This window comes from Thunnus maccoyii, chromosome 17 (assembly GCF_910596095.1).
Source record: "Thunnus maccoyii chromosome 17, fThuMac1.1, whole genome shotgun sequence".
NCBI classification, from domain to species: domain Eukaryota; kingdom Metazoa; phylum Chordata; class Actinopteri; order Scombriformes; family Scombridae; genus Thunnus; species Thunnus maccoyii.
This window is the reverse complement of record NC_056549.1, coordinates 28,290,944-28,300,065: the sequence shown is the minus strand read 5'-3', so window position 1 is coordinate 28,300,065 and position 9,122 is coordinate 28,290,944. Positions and strand designations below refer to the sequence as shown.

Sequence of the window (9,122 nt, the reverse complement as noted above, 5' to 3'; positions counted from 1 at the left end):
TGTTCCTAATATTTTGCCCTCCTCATGTATATTAATGGAATGGACAAAATATTAGGAACACCATTCAATATAATGCACTCCAGTACACCACCACCACCCACTACCACCTCAATAATACACATAAAGTAGAATTATAACCTTTCTGACAACGTCAACAAAAACTGAAACTGTATAAGCTTCATAAATGTAGAATTTACAGCAGAGCTGTTGTATTGGATCTCATTAGACTGCACAGGTGTTCCTAATAAAGCTGCCAGTGAGTGTATGTCATAATTCATGTCTGGAGGGGATCTTTAAAGTCAAGCCATTTATATGATGGCATCAATCCTGCGCTATTTCAGTGTTAATTCATATGTTCCCATCATGTAATTGTTGTGACAACATTTGCACTGCAAAGCATTCAAGGAATAAAGTAATAAAATAAAATGCCACTTTTGCTCCAAAAAAAAAAAAAAAAAAAAAAGTTGGAAAAGAGGTAGTGATGTAGCTTAATGAGTCCCAGTAATCCAAATATTTTGCATGGAAAGTTTCTCTGTGCTCACTGAGAATCAGATTTTAATGGGTGGTCCTATGAGCAGGATTTGTGACATTACAACTCAATCCTGGTCTGGGAATTATACATGAAACAACAAAGTTGGAAAAGAGGAAGTGATTAAATGAACTGAAAGATTAATTAGTCCCACTGATCCAATGTTTCCCACAAACAGGCAGAATGCCAAGTTCTAACTGGCCAGTCTGATGTGTGTAGAGGTGTGTGTGTGTGTGTGTGTGTGTGGTTATTTTGTAGCAGCCTGGTCTCACTTTCATTCATTTTGATTTTAAGCACAATTTCTAAGACCCAGTTTCCACTAAAATACCAGTAACTTGCTTTGCACTGCCTAATCTGAATGACCCTCCCACCTGCACTGAGAACCAAAATACCACACACATAGGCAAAGATGGTTTCGACTGTCTGAGTGCTGCTTGCGCTGGTCATTGCACAGCCATAAAATCAGGGCTCTTTGTCCCCTTATGGATATGTAATCGATTTTTTTTATATTTGAGAAACCTCCCTAGGTTTTTCTGTCAGACATTTATGCTTTGGGACTGTTTATCTTGCACTATATATAGAAGCATACATTCAATCACTCAAACTTGGAATATCAATTATTTAGTGAGAATATATACTACTCTCTTACAATGGCAAATGCCTAATTTTACAATAAAAGTGTTCGATTTGTTCTTGTGAATTACAGCAACAGTGCCTTTGCTGCTGAAGTCAAGACAGTCAAGATCATCACTGAATCAGAAAATATTGAATAATGTTATTCACTCATCTCACCACATGATGGCACTACGTGGTTATCAAACTCTTGATAGCATTACATCATTCTCAGGTATGCTTTTGTTTGTTGTAACATTCAATGGAATATTCAGAGACTTTTGTTACTTTAAGTATACAAAGAACTGCTGCTGCTACTGTTGCTGCTGTCACATTTATAGGCCCTTATCATGCAGACAGAGCTGGCCCCAGGCACATGCAAACTAAAGGGCCTATTAAGGCCCTGCAGCCACCAACCAGTAAGTTATTTTGGAATTAATTTTTCAATCGTTTTCAAATATTCTGCACATTAAATTATAATTGAGCTACAATTCAACACTTTGATGTTATTCTAATTACAAATGTTTTCGGGTTTCTCTGAGCTGTTAAAGCTGCATTAATCAATATTTTTAAATTGTGGATCACATGATTATGTCTAATGTGAAAGGTGATGCTCTTACTGATGGACCCACATGGAAATATCATCAAGCCTGCAGTTCACCACAGTACTACTGAGCTTTTTAGCTTCTTGTGGCTCATTGTTTCCACCCTGCAAACCAACACCAGCATACTACCTGTCCAGCAGACGACGTTTAAGTTTATCTGAAGATAAGATGAGGCTTCATTCATCCAAATTAATCACATCAAGTCAATATCTTTCAAAGTTACTGTTTCTTTTTATTATGATCCTTCTACTGCAGCTGAACAGGAAAACATTCTTATGATACACAAGTAAGGATTTATTTAATAAAAGACTGTAACGTTGGAAGATATCATCTTTATCTGATAAACTCAAGCTTCATATTATCTTCAAATAAACTTCTAAATAAATTTTTGCACAGAAGGAGGACTGTGGATGTTGTCCCTCATCACCTACATTGTTAAGTACATTATTAGGGGATCTTCTAATGGTCAGTTTGAACGGGAGGGATGATTAAGAAAACCCTATTTCAGTCTTCATTTAGACACCTCACTGTTGTTGAAAAATTGTGAACCTGTCCTTTAATTTTATCCGCTCCTGACTGACTGCAAAGCAAGTTTTCACCTTGCTTGACTGTGCAGTCCGTCTTTGCCCCACAGTACCCACTGTAGAGGCATTAGCTGATGTTAGCTAGCAATGTACACACCAGTTGTGTGTACAGAGACCTGTGTAGTGTTAATGTGACAGTTCAGACCCTGAAAAAGTAGAGGAACTCCTGTTCTTTGATATTTTTCTTCAGACCTTATTATAAATGCAAATCTTTTTCACTCAAGTTGAAACATTTTCATCTAAAATTCACTTTGTGTTCAGTATGAAAATATGTTTGACAGTTATGAGACCATAAATTGCAAATGTTGGTGCAGTAACATGATGATGTGTGAGGGGATAAATCCAGCTCTTCATAGGTCTCAAAAGCACTGGCCTGCATGTTGTTACACATACAAGTGAACTCACAAGTCTTAAAAACTACTTAAATGTGGGGCGTTCTGGTCGTCTTGGAGTTAAGATGTCACCATACACACAACATCCCCAGTTTGTGCTGGTTTGGGACCTTTGATGCATGTCATCACCCATCTCTCTCTTCTTTAATTTCCTGTCATCTCGTTACTGTCACATATCAGAAATAAAGGTAATAAAAGTAATAAAAGGTAAATATATATATAAAAACTGGAAAAATATGTGTTGCAAAATCCCGGAGGACTCTTTTTACAGTCACATCAACCTTGTTTGTGGTGTTAGTGAGCCATAAAGCTGCTACTATACAACGGTGACATGTGGCTGTTTGTCTTCCTTAAGTTACAAGCTTTATCTAAACTTGTGAGAGAATGTTTATGACCAACAGTATAGATAGCACCATGTATCACATTCCAAAGAGGTTGTTATTTACACTCTGTGGCAAAATGTTGCACGTTTCCTCTGGCAAAAGTCAGGAGCCAAAACAGAAGGTTATGCGGTAATGCAGGATCAGATTTCTGCTCTGCAATTTGAGACGAGAGAGATTAAAACGTCTTTACCGCTTTTGTTGAGGAGCTCTCTGCTGAACATCAAAGGTCAGAAGCAGTGAAGAGGGCAAGAAAAGCACATGTACCTTAGCAAGGTTACTATGACTGAACTAAAGCCGCTGACATCAGCTGACAAATCACCCGCGGCTTTATGTTGAAGCTCCAGGTCAAAAGATTACACCCATCAGGTTTCAGTGGTCTCTGCTCCCAGAGCTCTGGGAGTAAATCACACAGTCAGTCTGCTCCTTAACACAAACTCCTTCTTCTCCTCCTAAAATTGCTTGAGAATCTTTCTTGAGTTTTCTTTTATTGCCACAGCCTCCCTGCTGTGGATTTATGTTTAAAACACAAATGGGCAGCTGCACAGAAGTTGCTTCTAGCACATCCATTGTGTGCAGATATGGCACACCTCTTCTTTTTGTTACCTTAGACTATTTCTAGAGCAGCACTAACAAAAGATTTCTATGACCGACCCAGATGTGAAATATCTGAAGTTGTGGAATGTGTTGCGTTGATTGTCTTTATATTATTTAGTACCGGAATGATTATCAATCAATTAATCAAGAGCAAGTCTGATAAACGAGTAGCTCTTTAAGTTATTTATCAAGGAGAAGTGCTTTACATAAAATCAAGCCGAACTGCCAAACATTCTCTGTTCCAGCTTCTCAAATGTAAGAATCTGCTGCTTTTCTCTGATTTATATAAATGTGAATCAAACATCTTTGGCTTTCTGGACTGTTGGTCTGACAAAACAAGACATTGGGGGAACTTGTGATGGGTATTTTCACTATTTGCTGACATTTTACAAGCAAATAGTTTAATTGAAAAAAGAGCGATTATAAACATGATCATAATGTTAGTTACAATTAGTTGGTTCCTGAAAATGTAAGAAATCATTCAATATGTTAGGAAAATACATTAATTTGATTTTCTTTCCCAGAATTATATGAGAAGATTGATACCAATCTCATTTTATGGAGTCCAGCTGTGGTTAGCCTAGCTTAGCATAAAGACTGGAAGCATGGGGCAAACAGCTAGCTAGCTGGCTCTGTTCAAAGTTCAAAACTATCCATACACTAACAAAAATGTCAATATGGCAGTTTGTTGTTTTAGGGGGAGTTACTGGAACGTTCTTGGTGAAGAACAACAAACATTTTATGTTTATATGCAGGTTAAACAAACAAACAAAAGATAGGCTATCTGTTTTTAGTCTTTACGCTAAGCTAGGCTCATGAAATTGATATCAATCATCTAATCTCACTCTGGAAAATAAAATAAAGAATCATATTTCACAAAATGTTGAACTATGCCTTGAACCACAGCTGATTTGACAGCTGTGTGCGGAGCCAATCTTTTTATTATTATTTTTTAATTCAAATTTATTGAATGAAATAAATGAAATGCAATTTTTCAATATGTAACAAATTATTAACAGATTATAATTTAATACTGTTAAAGTCTTTAATTATTCCAGACTCCATAGATTTCCAACATTACATGTAGATGAAAACTAAATAACAACACCATGTGATTGTGAATAGATGATGTATCTCGAGAGATTTCCTTATTAAATAAGGTTAATATAAAAATATTACCTGGCAGGCACTGATTTTGTAGGTTACAGCAGCCTTTTTAATAATCTTTAATACAGAATTGTGGTATATGGTTCTCTGAATCTTCATCTGATCTACATTACCCCACACATCCTCCGGTCTTTACTTCATTCTCTCACTGTGAAATCAACACTGGTGAGCACTTTATATGCGTGAAGCTGTGGCTCTTTGCATTGTGGATGGATCTGAACAAGCCCTCAGGTCAGTGCAACACAATTTGGATCAGCTCTCATTCCTCTGACTCACTGGAGGAGACAATGACGCTTCCATATAGCTGAAGAAAGTGCACTGGTGTCAGCAGAGGAATCAACAGAGAATCATAAATGGACGGTTTCACTGCATACAGTACTCACTTCTCCAATATCCAGTTCCATTCTTTGGGAAACTATTGTCTTAGGCTGACAGCAGATGAAGAAGAGCACAAAGAGGAGTGGAATGAAACATCCAAGTTGCTGCAGACACACCCTTCTTCCCCAGGACGGGGCCCCATTCTGGTCTCCATTGCTTGGGGGCCGGTACTGTAGATGCAAAAAGAGTGAGAGTGTCATAGAACAGGCATTTGATCAGATGTCACCGTCCTTGAGTTGAAAGGCCTTTTTTTACAATTACTATGTCCAGTAATATCTCAGGAATGACATCCATCCATCATTTGAAAAATGTGAGACATAATGATTGACAGCAGCAAGTTAAAACAAATGATGGCATTTCTGTACAGAGTGTAAGTGTCACAGATACTGTTGTGGAACATTATGTACAAATGTAAGTATGTAGAATACCAATAGCTGACACCAATGTTTCCTACTTCAGGCATGTAGTCGCTGGATTCATCTAAGGGGTCGCGAGATAATAGGACAGGATAGAACAACAGAAAAAAACATCTTTCTGACACAATTTTCTTTTTTCTTCTTCAAGCTTTCCTCAAACCTTTGCTTTATTTATTGTAAATTACTGTATTTTATCTCCTCAAGCCTCTAAAAGTTATTTTTTTCAAAAAGCCCTCTTTCGTTTGACTGGTAGACATCGCAACGTGTAAAGAGGGTCCCAGGTAAACACTTTGTTTTATTTTGAGGGAATACAAGGAATGAAAGGTTATTTGAGTTGTTCCAATCAAATTTGTGTTATTCTAGTGTTAATTCTAGTGTTATTTTCAGACAGCACCCAGGGGAGATATCGCAGTTTAACTGCCAAAAATTACACCCCATTATGATTTTATTAGGCTATGAAAGCTTGTTTGACCTGTGTAATGACTGGTAAACATAGTCTGTAGACCCCTGGAGAAACAAAGCCACAGCACTAGCAAAGCGTCCAGTCAAAGAGTCTGAGTGTTGAGTGTTGGACCGGAACTTGTTTCATGTGAGGAGAAAGTTACCAGACTCCTTCTTAACTGTGTCTTCTTCCTCTCATTTCTCAGCGTTGACGGGGTCTGTCAGCTGGTCTGTTGACATGCAAATTGTACAGAGAGGGAGGGAGGCGGTGGCGGCACAGAGCTCCGACAGAAGCGACCGTGTGTTTCCCTCAAACAACATGCCCTCCGCGGGACTGTCGGACTAGCCAGCACCGTCTCCGCCTGAGACCGAGTCCACACTGTGAGGCAGTTTCTCTTCGAGGTAAGTCTCTTTATTCATTATTTGTATTTTGCGTGTTTTGCTGTAAATTATGTGGGTTTACATGGCTGATTTTTGAACTGCGTACATTGGGGGTGACGAGGTCTGCGTGTGGGATTCTGCTGACTTGAATTACGCTCCTTTGACTTCCCGAAGTGCAAAAAAATCACTGCAATATTCAAATAGTGCTTGCTAGCTAGCAGCCACAGTGACTTTTCTGTAAGTTCTAGCTTTATGGTAGCCTGCCCTGATGAATTTATTGCGACTTCATCATAAATATGTTTGTTGTTTTTGTCACAAACTACTATTTCTGAAGTGTCTAACTCCTGTACCTGTATATTATAATAACGTGTCAGCCTATATGGAAACTCAATGGGGAGTTTATAGTGTTTTTTTTTTTACTTTTAGGGAGGGCACACAATTAGCATCAGACACCAGCCAAATGCTGGTAAAATATGCAAATGATGGTATATTATTCACCAGCCAAAAGAATAATGGTAATTTATTGAGTGGCTGGTAAAATTTGAACATTCACCAGCCATTTGGCCGGTAAAAGTTAATTTTGTACTCTGCTTTTAGGTGCTATAATAGTGTGTGTTTGTCGTACATTATATTCAGTTTATTCGGTCATTTTTTCAGTGAAGAATTGAATTGAAAGGCCTCCCAGACATCCCTTCAGAAAGCTGTTGTTTGTGTCTATGCTACTCACTGTTGAATGACCTCGCCAGGATATTCCCTGTGTTCTCATTATATTCACACTATTCCCCATAAGGGAGTTGCTAATGTTACAGCATATTCTAACAAAATGTTTCATTATTTAAAAGGTATGTTTTGGTCTGGACTCAGATGAGTTCAGTGTAAGTAAGAGGTGTCTGACAACCAGAATAAATCAAGGTATTAATAAAATATTAATTAGGAAAGTAGGAGCAAAATAGCCTGTGCTGTATCTGATTCAAATTATACAGCCAGTGAAAAAATACCAAGGAAATGTGAAATAAAGTAGGCTTAAGTGAAATCCTCTCTGCAGCATGGAACTTAGCCTAAGGCTTAACCTAAATATTTAAGTCTAGGAGGGTTCAAATTGAGGGTGTTTAACAATTCAAGCTGGTTAGAAGATATGAGCTTATTAAGAAAGGCTGGTCAGTAATGTGTTATAATGATAATACCTCAACATAATACAGCAACTTCCCCCCAGAAGGCAGATGAAGGGCTTGTTGTGAGCTCGCAGCAACCTTGATGAAGTGCATTTATTTGAATGAGATTGTTTATAAGCTTGCAGTGTCTCAGGTGAAGTCAGGGTCCCTGTGAAATGAGGATTCTCCTAGAGGTTGACCTAGTGAGACAATGTAAAAGTTTGACTTTTCTGCTGCCTGTAATGTAGACCAACAAAAAATAAATTCTAATATATATTAGTGTCTGGCACTAGGAGGTCTCAGGTAAATCTTCAGGAATTACAGGACCAGGCGTGTGAGATATGAATGAAATCCTCTGTCATGATATATCATTTGATATTGTGATATTAACGCATATTGCAAAATTTCTGGATCAGTGAAGAATCAGTTGATAAAATAACTAGACAGGAATCAAAGTACGTCATTGCAATGATACAAAAATAACATAAAAAAATACAATATTGCCATTAAGAAGTGTTACTCTTTGATTTTCATCATAGCCCACAATTGCTTAATACACCTAGATATTAAAGCAACATTACAGTGAGTTAATATTGCACTCCTATAAAGTTTGGAGACCTGAGGGGACAGTTAAAATAAAAAGAATGGGCAGAATCGATCAAACGGAGGCAGCGATATCTGGACTTTCACTCTCTTTTAGCTCTGTTTTTGCTCTCTACCAACTCCTGAGGGAAATATCTCTTGGAGCTCTATAGCTGCTAAATGCTCCACTATGTTCACCAGCTAGTCTACAGCTAACTGTTTGTTTGCCATTTGGTGCTGAGCAGGTAGTGTACAGTGGCTTTTTAGAGCTTTTTCTCTGAAAACGATTCTATGAGAGCGCTGAGAGTGAACCATAACAGGAAAGTTGCCGCTGGACAGATAAATAATGAGCTGAAATTTGTTATAAAGCTCCATAAAGCTGAGGGGAGCTGCAGATTTGGGCAAAAAATTCTCTGCAGAAGCGACCCCTTTGACATCCTGACACTGTTTTCACATTGTCATTTGATACGTTTATTATAAAAATATAGATTATAGCATCATCAGGGTTATTTTCTTCAATTTGGCAAAGCTCCTCCAGAGCCACAGACACCATTATAACTCCTTATAATTAATAAATTGACATGTAGAATCTGTGATGTGCCCCTTTTTAAAAGGTGAGCTATCACAATATGAAGGGTATGACATCCCTATTTAGCTTTTTAGTACTCTAGATAATGTTAAAAGTGCTGCTTTTCTTTGTCCCTAAAAAGTAGTAGTTTTTGGAGAGAGACGCTTTCCACCTGAACACAGCGACATGTCATGCAGCCTCGCAGTCTGTGTGAGGGTAATGAATGCACCCACGCAGTTGGAGTATGAACAACAGCCTCACCCGTCTGTCCGTCTGCTCATGTCCCCGGGGAGCTGATTAGCGCATCACTGTGCTGACGAGGTCAGAGGTCACCAGGTG

The 9,122-nt window shown here is 38.2% G+C and overlaps 1 protein-coding gene and 1 long non-coding RNA gene across 7 annotated transcripts in view; one reads left to right on the top strand and one right to left on the bottom strand.

Moving 5' to 3' along the window:
* Positions 1 to 4,720: 4,720 nt before the first annotated feature.
* On the bottom strand, positions 4,721 to 6,352 carry LOC121882670. Its single transcript, XR_006092143.1, has 3 exons — positions 6,266 to 6,352; positions 5,250 to 5,414; positions 4,721 to 5,170 (listed from the first exon to the last, which is right to left on the bottom strand). It is a non-coding gene; the product is annotated as an uncharacterized LOC121882670 (long non-coding RNA).
* The window catches only part of ankrd6b (ankyrin repeat domain 6b), a 53,088-nt gene continuing 49,995 nt past the window's right edge, over positions 6,030 to 9,122 (top strand). For 2 of the 6 annotated variants that reach the window (XM_042391071.1, XM_042391070.1), the window contains exon 1: positions 6,032 to 6,503. The gene's annotated coding sequence lies outside the window, so the exon portion shown is untranslated. Of the gene's footprint in view, positions 6,504 to 9,122 lie in introns of all 6 variants that reach the window. The other 4 variants (XM_042391067.1, XM_042391068.1, XM_042391072.1 and 1 more) reach the window with 3 other exon arrangements.